Genomic DNA, 15,148 nt, shown 5'->3' with positions numbered 1-15,148 from the left:
TACGTCCGACAGCGCTTGCACGCCAAGTCGCTTAAAAAAAAAGTTAATTAGACGCAGGAGGGGGTTTAAAGTGAAAGTCTCGCCGCGGGTTTTTAATATGTTGATTTTATTTCCCCCCCTCCTCCTCCTCCTCCTCTTCTTAGTGCCGCACTCGGATGGATTTGAATGAAGACTTTTAGCAGCTGATCTATTTTGTTTTAGGTCGGTTGTAATTTCATCCTCTATCCTTTCTTCACCCGGACCCTTTTCTTTTTGTCCCTGCCTCCTCCTCCTCCTCCTCCTCCTCCGCCGCCGCTGTTATTGTTGTTTTAGGAGCCGTCGTGGAAATCGGAAAAAACTGCGGCTCCAACAGGTAGGTGGAGTCAACAAGCGCCCGCTGAGCCTACCTAACTTTGACGGCGCCTGACGTCAGGCGATTGACAGGGGGCGGCGGTCACTCAGAAGCCGCGGCGGGCGCAGCGGCAGCCAATCAGCGGGCGACCGAGTGGGAAAGGCGGGTCCTTTGTAACGCGTAGCAAGTTAGGTTGCGCAATGGGTTCGAGCAGTGGGGGTGTGAGAGGCTTTTAAATTGTTAAGGCTGTTGTTGGGGGGGATGTGAAGAGAGGGGTAAATTTAACTACAAATTGGTATTTATTTTAAAAAAAACTTCATGTGCAGCTGAAGAAACCCAACATTGCATCTCTGAACGTGCCATCTGCAAAGTTTTAGCAAGTTGATGCTGTTGCTATGATTTTGGTGAAATGTTTGGAATTGGGACTATTGGTGTTTTATCCAACTTGGGCGAGGGGGAAAAAAAACAAATGCATTGATTTTATAGAAAGAAGTGCGAAAAAAGAATATGGATACACGCAGCAGCAGCAGGCCAGTCAGTGATGGGCTTGTTTTATTTTTCAGTCTGAAGACGGGTACAAGCCCAAAATGTCAACTGTCTTCTTTCCACAGTTGATGACTGATCTGCTCTCTGTGCTTCCAGCTTTTTCTGTTTTTTGTTTTAGATTTCCAGTATTTGCAATGTCGTGCTTTTTATTTAGATTGAGTTACAGTGTATGGCCTAGCGACAGCATTTTGAGGTGTGTGTATATAACACAGGGTGGTCAGTGGTGCTGGGAGTAAATTTGAAGTGATTCTAAGAAGCACGTTAAGCCTGAATGTGATGTTTCTTGTAGTAAATAAGTCTGGTGACAAATGTTGAAACTACAATGCTGAGGTTATTTAATCCACTTCAGGAAGTCAGGGAATCATAGAAAGTTACAGCACAGAAGGAGGCCATTTGGCCCATCATGTCCATGCCAGCCGGAAAAGAGCTATCCAGCTTAATCTCACTTTCCAGCACTTGGTCTATAGCTCTGTAGCTTACAGCACTTCAAGTGCACATGCACATCCAAGTACTTCTTAAATGAGTTGAGGCTTTCTGCCTCTACCACCCTTTCAGGCAGTGAGTTCCAGACCCCCACCACCCTCTGGGTGAAAAAAAGTATCCTTAGCTCCCCTCTATTCCTTCTACCAATTACTTTAAATCTATACCCCCCCGGTCACTGACCCCTGTGCTAAGGGAAATAGGTTCTCCCTATCCACTCTATCTAGTCCTGTCATAATTTTATATACCTCCATTAAATTTCCCCTCAGCCTCCTTTTTTTCCAAAGAAAACACCCCCAGCCTATCCAATCTATTCTCATAGCTAAAATTCTCTAGCCCTGGCAACATCCTCAAATCTCCTCTGTTCCCTCTCTAGTGCAATCACATCTTTCCTGTGATGTGACCAGAACTGTATGCAGTACTCAAGCTGTGGCCTAACCAAAGTTTAGAAGTATTCTAAATATCAAAAATGATATGGTGATGTAATTGGCACACAGCACAAAAACAATGTTTAAAGGGGACTGCACAGAGTCTGGTGTAATGACCCCTTTAAACATGTGGTACCAGTTAAATATCTCATACATTAATGACCTGGACATGGGTATACAGGGTATAATTTCAAAGTTTGCAGATGACCTGAAACTTGGAAATGTAGTAAACAGTGTGAGGATATTAACAGACTTCAGGAGGACATAGACTGGTGAAATGGGCAGACAGAAGGCAGATAAAGTTTAACGCAGAGTAGTGTGAAGTGATGCATTTTGGTAGGAAGAATGAGGAGAGGTAATATAAACTAAATGGTACAATTTTAAAGGGAGCTTAGGAACAAAGAGACCTTTGAAGGTAGGACAAGTTGAGAAGGCTGTTTTTTTTTTAAAAAAAAGCACATGGGATCCTGGGCTTTATTAATAGAGGCATAGAGTACAAAAAGCAAGGAAGTTATGCTAAAACCTTTATAAAACACTTATTAGGCCTTAGCTGGAGTATTGTGTTCAATTTTGGGCACTGCACTTTAGGAAGGATATCAAAGCCTTAGAGATTTACTGGAATGTACCAGGGATGAGGGACTTCAGTTATGTGGAGAGACTGGAGAAGCTGGGATTGTTCTTCTTAGAACAGAGAAGGTTAAGAGGAGATTTGATAGAGGTGTTCAAAATCATGAAGGGCTTTGATAGAGTAAATAAGGAGAAACTGTTTCCAGTGGTAGAAGGGTCAGTAACCAGAGGACACAGATTCAAGTTGATCGGCAAAACAGCCAGAGGCGACATGAGGAAACTTTTTTTACATAGTGAGTTGTAATGACCTGGAATGCACTGGCTGAAAGGATGGTGGAAGATATAATAGTAACTTTCAAAGAGGAATTGGATAAATATTTGAAGGGAAAAAAATTACAGGGCTATGGAGAAAGTCCCATTCCTCTGCTCTAAGTGGATAGCTCTTTCAAAGATCCGGCACAGGCACGATGGGCCGAATGGCCTCCTCATGCAGAACCATACTATGATATGACAAAATTGATTATTTTACCTACCAGGGTCTACAAGTTGTTTAACTTTATATACAATGTGCTACTCATGTTTAAGTTTGAAGAAATATTTGTCTAGGTGAAGAGAAGTAAATGTAGGCTTTACCTTCTCTTCATGTACAATACTGTAGATGAACACTTTCATTAAATGCAGTGATTCAGCTGATACTGTAGTGGGTGGGGGAGGAGTGGAGATGGCCCTGTCACTGATCACTGGTGTGGGAGGTGAATTGACCTTGTCATTTTGTGAATATATAGTTTTTTGTTAATTCTCAACTACTGATGGAGTGTATTCACTTTAGACTAAACAGTTTCTCTTAGTGTGTAGTTTAACTGTTATTCGAAGGGGACAGTTTTGAACACTCTTCTCTGTAATTCTATCCTATTCTTCATTTGCTTGGTGAGGGCTGTGCACAGTCTGGCTTCTAGGCCAATCGTTAGAAAGTACCATGGCGTGCCTTTTTGCAAATTTTCCCCCTTCAATCCTTCCCACCCTGAACCCCACTCCACTCCCACCCCCAAATCCCTGGCTGGGAGCCAGCAAAACTTTCACTGGTCACGTCATTCTTTTGCATGGCTTACGTCAAGAACTGAAGTTAGACCAAAACCTGTGCTCTCCCCTGGCATTTACTGTTGGCTGCTAATATACAGTAGCAAAGTGTTTTGATAGAGTAAATAAGGAGAAACTGTTTCCAGTGGTAGAAGGGTCAGTAACCAGAGGACACAGATTTAAGTTGATCGGCAAAACAGCCAGAGGCCCAGATTTTGTTTTTTGTGTGTACATGCCACCATGTGAAGATCTGACTTCAACAGGATTCATTCTAACAAACATTTCCCAAGCAACTGTCAAAGAAATATTGTTACTCAGCTGTAAGGCACGTAACAGCACATATTATATGTAATACAGTTTGTAAACTAAGATGCATAAGAGCAAATTAGCATAATATACATAAGCTGTTTTAACATACAATATTATTCATATTCTGCTTTAACATTCTGTTTGATATACATTGCAAAGCACAAAAGTTGAGACTTTACCAATTGCAAGGCAAATGTTAGTCATTTATATATGTCCTCCTGTGACGACAGATTGCATGGTTGCGACTGTTCCTCCTGCGGGTACCTCGCCTCCATGAACAGCAGCTCCTATCAACATCGTTTCAGCTGCCTGGGAGCCACCTCTGATGTCTGTATTTTAGGAGGCAGAGGCCAGGATGGAATCATGAGCGCCAATCTACTGTAGAGTGGCGGAGACTCGTCCTTATTTCGTTGCTCCCCCCGCCCCTCCTTGGCGAATCCCTTCTGCTGGATATTGTGTGTCACAGTTTAACAACTGTATTACATACAAATATGTGCTGCTATGTGTCTTACAGTTTAGTATAAATTTAGTAAACATAGTTGCCAAAAGAGCCAGAGGCGAGATGACGAGAAATCTTTTTACTTAGTGAGTAATGATGATCTGGAATGCAATACCTGAAAGGGTGGTGGAAGCAGATTCAGTATTAACTTTCAAAAGGGAATTGGATAAATACTTGAAGGGGGAAAGTTTGCATGGCTATGGGAAAAGGCAAGGGAATGGAACTAGTTAGATAGCTCTTTCAAAGAGCTGGTACAGGCACGATGGGCCAAATGGCCTCCATTTTATGGTTTGTTTAACAAATGTTTGCTAAAATGATTCTCCTGGTTGTTCTGTGATTCCTGCTGGTTCAGTAATAGTCTGTTGGGAGTGTTTGGGCTCGTAGGCTGAATCCCAGAGCATCTTAGTCTAGGCTAAAATTCTGTCACCCTCAGTGACTTGCCCCTCCAAGTTTTGTGGTTCAATTGGCTTTGGCTTTTTAGCTTAACTAAATTGTGACTGGAAGAAAGTGGCGGAAACTGTATGAAATCAGGTCTCTTGGTGAAGCTTTAACGTGCACCATGTGATTGTGTAATGTAGTCCTGTGGAGAAAAAACGTGGTATTCTTGCATTACAGTAGAGGCCACAGTGATTCTGTAAAATGCTGTAGTGAAAAGGAGACTGGACTCTGATTGTTGCAGTGGGTTTGATGCTGTACTTTCACCTCTAGGACAGTGACTTAAACCCAGCACAGATTGATGGGATTAAAGTCTGCTTTGTTCGCTAGCTGTGAGGATCCTCTGTGAACTGAATTTGGGCAGTTTCAACCCAGTTCCTAGTAGGACTTGACTTAATTTGGGACAAATTGTCAATCTCATTGAGGAACCACAGGATAATTGGTGCGGTAAGTGGAAATTGTCACTCTAGCCCATAGTAAGCAATCTTACAACACCAGGTTATAGTCCAACTGTTGGACTATAACCTGGTGTTGTAAGATTGCTTACATTTGTCCACCCCAGTCCATCACCGGCATCTCGACATCATAGCCCAATAGTGTAAGACTATTTCGACCTGACACCAATTGGGTTATAGTGCTGATCTTTTATTTGAACATAAGCAAGGATTAATACATGCAAGTATTTAAGCGGTAATTATCCAAGAACAGGGAATTATATTGCCCCGTTGTCCTCTGGGTAGAGATCGTAACTTTGCCACTGCCTCAAATCCTGCCTGCTTCCTGCTCACTGAGCTGGCTTCTTTTTCTGCACACACTTCTCTACAACTAGGTGTTGGTTTGTGCTGGGTTCATATACACCCCTTTTAGAAACCCCACCCCTGAGTCATCAAAACTGTCGTGGTTAGCACCACCCCAACTTTAATCTCCCTTCAACAGATAATGGTCATCCTGTTTGTCTAACTAATTTAACCTGATGTTCCTTGCCAGGCATTTCAAAGGAACATGAAGTGTCTTAGACCCATCCCAGATGGTTAAATATGATCATGGGGATGGTCTATCGGCCAGTTTCTGTCCTTCCATTGTTCTGGTCAATCTCCAACATTAGCATATCTTCGAAGACATGGGATGCTTTCCACAGTCTATGTGGAATGGGGTCAATCCATCTGCTAGTTGTGGAAAAATACTGAGTCTCTTAGAAAAACATTAAATGCTGGATAGATGACTGAATAAATGCAGTAACTTAAACTAAACTTCTAATACATTTTAAAAGCCCTTATTATAAAAGATATTCCCTTACAACTAGTACCCTTCTGGGGTTAGGTCAGAGTAGACGGAGTTTCACTGTTCATTTGCAGCTGACTTGGGAGTGCTTTATTCTGACACCGCATGCCCAATGTGGTTTAATTCCTCAGTGCTAACATCCCTTATCTTTCTGAGCATAAACATTCATCACCTTGCTCCCTCAAAAAAAAATAAGGTATACTTGAAAAGGCTTATTGTTGGTTTTAGGGCCTCAGTGAAGTAGTGGTATTTTCCAAAACACCACATCTGCAAAGTTCAAAAAGGCAAAGCCAACAGTTTTTGCATGCAAATGTGCACAGACTAAATGAGCCACCAGGGATTAGTAGGTTGGATAAGCAGAGCTCACGAGCTGGATAAAGCCAGCACATTGCAGTTTGCACACCCTGGATTCAGAAGGTACAGAACAGATGGGAGTGGATTACAAAGCAATAATCTGATTGACGTGTTCAGATGACATCACAGATATCACATTCTTTGCCATATGAATGCTGAGATTGAATTATTGTCTCTCACCCTCTGCTGCCCATTTAATATTTTTATAACTTGTGATTTTTTAAAAATCAGTTACTAGTATTAACAACAATGTCAACATCTTGCATTTATACAGCACCTTTTTATATACTAAAATGTCCCAGGGTGCTTCATAGGAGACAAAATTTGACACTGAGCCACGTAAGGAGATATTAGGACAGGTGACCAAAAGCTTGGTAAAAGAGGTAGGTTTTAAAGGAAGAGAGAGAGGTTTAGGGAGGGAGTTCCAGAGCGTGGGGCTGAGGTAGCTGAAGAGGCACGGCCGCCAATGGTGGAGCGATGAAAATCGTGGCTGCGCAAGAGGCCAGAATTGGAGGAGTGCAGAGATCTTGAAGGGTTGTAGGGTTGGAAGAGGTTGCAGAGATAAGGAGGGGTGAGTCCATGGAGGGATTTGAAAACAAGGATGAGAATTTTTAAATCGAGGCGTTGCTGGACCGGAAGCCAATGTAGGTCAGCGAGCACAGGGGTGATGGGTGAATGGAACTTGGTGCGAGTTAGGATACGGGCAGCAGAGTTTTGGATGAGCTCAAGTTTGCAAAGGGTGGAAGGTGGGAGACGGGCCAGGAGAGCATTGGAATAGTTGAGTCTAGAGGTAACAAAGGCATGGATGAGGGTCTTGTAATACGATACAGAATATTGTATCCCATATGAATACAAATATTTGAAAAAGCTAGAATATTGCAACAGTATTTTGACTGTCACTGTCAAATAAGATTTTATTTTTCTCATTACTTCAGGCTTGATATTTTTATCAGGGTCAACAATCTGCAGAAAAATACACAGGTTTAATTGTGCCACCATAGGGTTTGTTTAATGAAGTAACTGGAATTGATGCATGTGATTCACACAAGTATCAGAATAGATTGACTGGGATATTCCCTCATAATAACTTGTGGGTTATTATAAGAACGTAAGAAATAGGAGCAGGACTAGGCCATACGGCCCCTCGAGCCTGCTCCACCATTCAGTAGGATCATGACTGATCTTCGTCCTCAACTCCATTTTCCTGCCTGATCCCCATATCTCGAGTCCCCAGAGTCCAAAAATCTACCTATCTCAGCCTTGAACATATTCAACAACTCACCATCCACAGCCCTCTGGGCTAGAGAATTCCAAAGATTCACAACCCTCTGTTAAACTTGCATTGATTGCGTCACAATCTTTGGCACTTGGGGTAAACATAGAAATACATAGAGGGGCACTGACTGTGTTTGAACCGCAACTCCATGTTTGAACCTTTCCAGTCGGGTTTCCACTCCTGCCATATCACTAAACAGCCCCAGTCAAAGTCACAAAGGACATCCTTTATAACTGTGACCATGATGCACTATCGCTGCTCATCCTTTTCATCCTCTCTGCAGCCTTTGACACGGTTGACCATACCGTCCTCCTCCAACTCCTCTCCTCTGTTATCCTGCTGAGTGGAACTGCCATTGCCTGATTCCACTCTTATCTATCCACTCGTAACCAGCGAATCTCCTTCAATGGCTTCTCTTCCCACCCTCTCACCATTAGCTCTGGAGTCCCCCAATGTTCTTTCCTTGGCTCCCTCCTATTTCTTATCTGCATGTTGCCCCTCGGTGACATCATCCAAAGACATGAAGTCAGGATCCATATGTATGCTGACAACACCCAGCTCTACCTCACCACCACCTCTCTCGACCCCTCCACTGGCTCTGTGTTGTCAGACTGCCTGTTCGACATTCAATCCAGATGAGCCCCAATTTCCTCCAATTAAACATTGGGATGACCGAAGCTAATGTCTTTGACCCCTGCAACAAACTCCATTCCCTCGCCACCGACTCCATCCCTCTCCCTGGCCACTGTCCCAGACTGTACACAACTTCGATGTCCTATTTGACCCTGAGCTGAACCTCCAACGCCATATCCTCGCTATCACAAAGACCACCTACTTCCACCTCCGCCCCTGCCTCAGCGTATCTGCTGCTGAGACCTTCATCCATTTCTTTGTTACCTCCAGGCTTCACTATTCCAATGCTCTCCCGGCCGGCCTCCCATCTGCTACCCTCCATAACTTGAGTTCATCCAAAACTCTGCTGCCCATATCCTAACCCACACATAATCCCCCTCACCCATGAGCCTATTGCATGCTAACCTACATTGACTCCTGGTCCATCAACAGCTTGATTTTAAAAATTTCATTGTTGTTTTCAAATCACCTCCACGGCCTCGCTCCTCCCTATCTCTAACATCCTTCAGCCCTACAACCTCAAATGGTCTTTACATCAGCAGTGAGTTGATGCTAGCCATTTCTGTCCTGAGCTCTTCTTGATATTTCATTCGTGTTAAGATTATGCTTCTTTACATCTCAAAATTGTTCTACCAGAGTGCCTTCTTCCCTGAGATGGCCAGAGCAAGGTTTATGTCGGTAGCATCTGTCATTCATTGTCTGTACATGACCATAGAATTGACATTACAGAATTTCATCTTCTGTATCTTCACAATTGGCCCTCCAGAACTCTTGCCAAGCATTTTGAAGATGCAACCTTTCCAAGGCTAAATCATGCCTCACCGCAAGTGTCTCCACTTGGAGGAATGCTTGATTAGCTAAGGCTCTTCAGCTTCAAAAAGACTTCTCGGGGAGGAACTTGCAGTGATTATATAAAATACAGAATGGGGCAGCAAAAATAAATTTCAGATTGGCAGAGCAGGTGCAGGATTGTGAAGGGCAAACTTAGAACAGTGGTTAGTATGATGAAATATGTTCCAACAGCTGCTGGAATAGGTTGAGGCTTGGACACTGGACTAATTTAAGAAACTGATGCTGTAATTGGAAGACAATAGAGTTGGTATTCTGGAAGGATAAGCGTAGATGGGCTGATAGTCCTTCTTCATCAGAGAGCCTACCTTGTTAATTGATGAAATGAACTATGTGATTATGGTTTATACTAGGGCGACAAACGAGCTGAATCAATTTTTAAAAAAAATAATGATTCAGCTTTCATTTGCCACGTAAACATAAGGAAGTAGGGCTAGATGGAGATCATCTTTCTGGTGGCTTTTGTTTGTGAATTTTCTAAAGTTCGGCTGGTATGAGTATAAATGAGCTCCACGGGAGAATTAGTGATGATGATCAGCCCTCCAGTCTTTCTATCTCCATGCTCTTTTTAAGCAGTTTCATGCGACACACCCGGGGCATGGTTTGTTGTTGCTCTAAAAAAGAGCAATTTTTATTTTTAAGATGTGTTAAAACATTTTTAAAATGAATTAGGTACCAACACACTGACAGGTCAGACCTATAAAAGGCAAGCTGACGGCAGTCATGACTTTTTTGTTTTGTGCTACCACCCTGTTTCCTTCCTGCCATCCATTTAGATGCTAATCCTGAAATATAAACAAGGCAGATTAACTATCAGGGGAGAAAGTCTTCCATATCATGAGCCATTTTCCAACGTGATTATGTAGCATAAACTCGGAACTACTTCGGTTCTGGATAATGCCATCTGCATTCTATTTACGCATGACGCTTGTTCTGTTTTGGTACGATAAATCATATGGGGCTCAGAAAATGACAGTGCAGTAGAATCGGGTGAAGTTTGATCTCCCATACCTCTAGATTATTATTCACATAATGTACTCTCCCCCGAGAAGCATTATGTTGTTAAAACATATTTTGTAGTCCGACGTGCATTGTTTCCAGCATTATTCACATCTGTCAAATTGAACATTATTTAACTATGTAAACCCATATTTTCCCACGCCTGTTAGGTGCAAAGTACTTGTTTCAACAGGAGTTAAGAACGGCATCAGGGATTGTGGTCTTTGTGTTTCTGTTATGGAAAATGTTGTAAAATATGAGCTGTAGTGTTAAACACCACTAAACATGAAATCGCTTTATGATATTATGGACTTTTACATTAGTTTCTTAGGTCTCCCTACTTTTATAGACTTTCATAGAAAGGTAATAAGTGTACATAATTAAGTGCTGAATACTACTATTCTTTTATTACTAAATTCCGCTGTAGTAATTGTTAAAAGAAATAAGAAATCAGTTTCTTTGGCTTTGACAATTATTGCCACTCTTACATTAACACTGATCGATTTTGTGTACATATCTGTGCATAAATAGCAGTATAACTTGGGAATCTGGTTGACTATCAAGTACAATAAAGTAATAGATGTGAGACCAACTGGTAGGTAGTTTTGCACTGCTTGAGACTGGGTGTAGTGTAACTTCAGGCCCGGGGCATTGCCAGATTGTAAAAAATGCTGGGCAGCTCTGGGAACTTGTACTTATTTTTCAGTTGTTTTAATGTTGGGACAGACTCAACAGTCCCACCCACGCTGTCCTAATATTAGATTTGGCTGCCCAGGGAGCTGAACTCCACACATGTGCATGTTTAGGGCTCCTTTTTTGAACAGCTCGGTGAGAAGCACAGTTGCAAAATAACATAGGTCTGCTGACTGTATATCACACTGTACAGATACCGGTGTAGTCTAACTGCAGCCTAACATGACGTTACTGGACTATTAAAATCAAAAATTAATGAAAGGATGTTTATTATTTTATTTCACTGTTTTAAAAGATGATATGGCCTATCCCAACTTATTTATTCAGAAAAAAACCTCTAGTTTCCCCCTCCCCATCACATCATTCAAAAATTTCTTAAATGATTTCAAGAGTTTTGCCTCCATTGTCATAGCCAGTAGTCCATTCCAATTGTCAGTCATTGTTTGGGTGAAGAAGAATTTCCTGGCATTGATCCTAAGTTTCAGTTTTACATAGAATTTACAGCACAGAAACAGGCCATTTGGCCCAACTGGTCTATGCTGGTGTTAATACTCCACACGAGTCTCCTCCCACCCTCTTCATCTAATCCTAACAGCATAAATTTAAATTTAAACCTTCTTCTCTCATTACGATGGTTTAATTTGAAGTATTGTTCCAGATTGCCTTCTAATCACCTACTTTCAATACTGAAAAGCCAAACTTTCTCTATTTTTTCCTCCATTCTTTGATGCTAGGGATCAGCTCCATGCCTCTTCTCTGTACCACATTTGGGGTTCATATCCTGGTGACGAAAACTCAACACAGTACTCGAGGTGTAGTCTGACCAGAGTATGACATTAAATAGTTTGAGAACTGCAAAAATATTTCTGCACCAAAATAGTTTATTCCACATATACTATACATCAAGAAATATCATGTTCTTTCTAATGTACTGTGTTAGTTTCTGGAAAATATTTTTTAATAATTGAAAAAGTTTAAAATTCTAATATTTATATGGTAATATAGATTAAATTAGCATTTTTAATAAAAGCATTTATTTGTTCTTTTTCCATTCTGGTAATAGTACTACCAATATAAATCTCACAAAGTCATACACTCTGGTTAAAAATAATCAGGTTGCTATTCTATTCCTACATAATCTACATAGTTCAACCTAGCATTATATAATGCTGTGCTTAAACATCAACTTGCACTTTTATATAGCACTTTTAACCTAGTAAAATGTCCCAAGGAGCTTCACAGGAGCGATTATCAAACAAAATTTGACACTGAGCTACATAAGGAAGTATTAGGACAGGTGACCAAAAGCTTGGTCAAAGAGGTAGGTTTTAAGGAGCGTTTTAAAGGAGGAGAGAGAGGCGGAGAGGTATAGGGAGAGAATTCCAGAGCTATAGGCCTAGGCAGCTGAAGGCATGGCCGCCAATGGTGGAGTGATTAAAATCGGCAATGCGCAAGAGGCCTGAATTGGAGGAGCGCAGATATCTGGGAGGGTTTTAGGGCTGGAGGAGGTTATAGAGATAGGGAGGGGCGAGGCCATGGTGGGATTTGAAAACAAGGATGAGAATTTTAAAATCGAGACGTTGCCAGACCGGGGATCAATGTAGGTTAGCGAGCACAGGGGTGATGGATGAACGGGACTTGTTGCGAGTTAGGATATGGGTAGCAGAGTTTTGGATGAGCTCAAGTTTATGGAGGGTGGACGATGGGAGGCTAGCCAGGAGAGCATTGGAATAGTCGATTCTAGAGGTAACAAAGGCATGAATGAGGGTTTCAGCAACATGAGCTGAGGCAGAGGTGGAGACGGGCGATGTTACGGAGGTGGAAGTAGGCGGTCTTGGTGATGGAGCGGATAAGGGGTCGGAAGCTCATCTTGGAGTGAAATAGGACACCAAGGTTGCGAACGGTCTGGTTCAGCCTCAGACAGTGGTTAGGGAGAGGGATGGAGTCGGTAGATAGGGAACAGAGTTTGTGGTGGGGATGGAAGACGATGGCTTCAGTCTTCCCAATATTTTGTTGGAAGAAATTTCTGCTCATCCAGTACTGGATGTCGGACAAGCAGCATGACAAACCAGAGGTAGTGGAGGGGACGAGCGAGGTGGTGAGGTAGAGCTGAGTGTCATCAACGTAGATGTGGAACCGGACATTGTGTTTTCGGATGATGTCGCATAGGGGTAGCATGTAGATGAGAAATAGGGGGCCAAGGATAGATCCATGGCGAACTCCAGAGTTAATGGTCCCGGAGCGGGAAGAGAAGCCATTGCAGGTGATTCTCTGGCTACGACTGGATAGATAGGAATGGAATCAGGCGAGGGCAGTCCCATCCAGCTGGACGACGGAGGAGAGGCCTTGGAGGAGGATGGTATGGTCAACCGTGTCAACGGCTGCAGACAGGTCGTGGAGGAATAGTTTACCATGGTCAGTCACAAAGGATGTAATTTGTGACTTTGATTAGGGTTGTTTCAGTGCTGTGGCAGTGCCACAGTTAAAGTTAAACGACTGAATTTTTTAAAACCTGGAATACAAGTGTTTGCATCAAACAACTGCAAAGAGTTGGTGCCTATTCACTGATTGCAATGGAAGATATCATCAGCCAGAATGATGCAGTCGGTACAGTAAGAAGCTGTTGAGCAGTTCAACAATGTTTGAGGCTCAAGTTTTTATTTTATACATGGTGAAATGCTGTAAAGCATGAATGAAATGCAGCAGGCAATTGATACATAGCAGGGTCCCATAAACGGCAATAACGAGATGAATGACTTGTTAGAAAGAAAGAAAACTTGCATTTATATAGCGCCTTTCATGACCTCAGGACGTCTCAAAGTGCTTAACAACATATGAAGTGCATTTGAAATGTAGTCACTGCTGTAATGTAGGAAATGTGGCAGCCAATTTGCACACAGCAAGGTCCCACAAACAACAATCAAATAAATGACCAGATCATCTGTTTTAGTGATGTTGGTTGAGGGATAAATGTTGGACAGGACACCGGGGAGAACTCCCATGCTTTTCTTCGAATACTGCCATGGGATCTTTTACGTCTACCTGAGAGGGCAAACGGAACCTCAGTTTAACGTCTCACCTGAAAGATGGCACCTCCAACAGTGCAGCACTCCCTCAGTTCTGCACTGAAGTGTCAGCCTGCATTATGTGCTCAAGTCTCTGGAGTAGAACTTGAATCCACAACCTTTTGACTCAGACGAGAGGGTTTTTTTTTCATTCTTGGGATGTGGGTGTCGCTGGCAATTGCCAGCATTGATTGCCTATCCCTAGTTGCCCTGAGATGGTGGTTGTGGGCTGCCCTCTTGAACCGCTGCACTAACTGTTTGATCATGTGTATGTGAGCCTTCTCTGGAATATTACTTGAGCACATTTTAAGCAAGAATGAGGGGGAAAGCAATCCCCATGCATACAGCAGAAGCAATCCAGCAGTATGTACCTGTTTGGGTTTCTAAAATTGCATGAGCAGTATTGTCATGCAAAACAACTGATATCCTTGGTCACTGCATACTGATCAGTAATTTGCTATACAGTTTTCACTCTATGTTCCGTGGTTAAAACGGAAGCATGCAAATCCTATCAGTGATCAGCAAAATGACGTGTATCTATAATCCTCATGTATTCTGAACTTTGATTTATGCCATGATGTGGCGATGCCGGTGATGGACTGGGGTTGACAATTGTAAACAATTTTACAACACCAAGTTATAGTCCAGCAATTTTTTTTTTCGAGGGTTTCATTTCCACATCGTTCACCTGAGGAAGGAGGTAGCCTCCGCAAGCTTGTGAATTTAAAATAAAATTGCTGGACTATAACTTGGTGTTGTAAAATTGTTTACAATTGATTTATGCCGTCAGTGGTCAGACCTACAGCATTAGTCTCTTTCTATTGTGTTTGTGCTTTTATGTTAACACGCTTATTTTAACCCGGTGCTGTATCGGAATGGCAATCTACTTCTTGATTCCCAGGACATTACTGTAGTTGCACAGCATTTGCATTCATATTTGAACTAAAGTAAATTCATGTTTGCCATGATTCCTCCTTGGTGTTTTGAGTGCCTAGTTATTTTCATTTTGTGTTCTTTTTCCATCACTTGGATCAACTGTATGTGTTCTCTGCAGGTCAGGGATGCACACGAATTTTGGTGGGGGTCCTTTGGGTTAAAAGAATACTTTGTAAGAGTTTTGATGTGGAGATGCCGGTGATGGACTGTGGTTGACAATTGTAAACAATTTTACAACACCAAGTTATAGTCCAGCAATTTTATTTTAAATTCACAAGCTTTCGGAGGCTTCCTCCTTCCTCAGGTGAACCTGACGAAGGAGGAAGCCTCCGAAAGCTTGTGAATTTAAAATAAAATTGCTGGACTATAACTTGGTGTTGTAAAATTGTT

The 15,148-nt window shown here is 42.2% G+C and overlaps 2 protein-coding genes across 6 annotated transcripts in view; one reads left to right on the top strand and one right to left on the bottom strand.

Moving 5' to 3' along the window:
* Positions 1-257, bottom strand: part of cep44 (centrosomal protein 44) — a 65,566-nt gene extending 65,309 nt beyond the window's left edge. Inside the window, exon 1 of the mRNA XM_067982498.1 lies at positions 237-257. The gene's annotated coding sequence lies outside the window, so the exon portion shown is untranslated. The remainder of the gene's footprint in view (positions 1-236) is intronic.
* The window catches only part of fbxo8 (F-box protein 8), a 125,240-nt gene that overhangs the window by 61,996 nt on the left and 48,096 nt on the right, over positions 1-15,148 (top strand). The window contains exon 1 of one of the 5 annotated variants that reach the window (XM_067982503.1): positions 15-201. The exons of 3 other annotated variants lie outside the window; for them this stretch is intronic. The gene's annotated coding sequence lies outside the window, so the exon portion shown is untranslated. Of the gene's footprint in view, positions 1-14; positions 202-267; positions 353-15,148 lie in introns of those variants that run through there. One more of the 5 variants, XM_067982500.1, reaches the window with a different exon arrangement.

Source organism: Heptranchias perlo, chromosome 4 (genome assembly GCF_035084215.1).
Source record: "Heptranchias perlo isolate sHepPer1 chromosome 4, sHepPer1.hap1, whole genome shotgun sequence".
NCBI classification, from domain to species: domain Eukaryota; kingdom Metazoa; phylum Chordata; class Chondrichthyes; order Hexanchiformes; family Hexanchidae; genus Heptranchias; species Heptranchias perlo.
The sequence above is the reverse complement of the archived record's forward strand: the minus strand, read 5'-3'. Positions and strand labels throughout refer to the sequence as shown.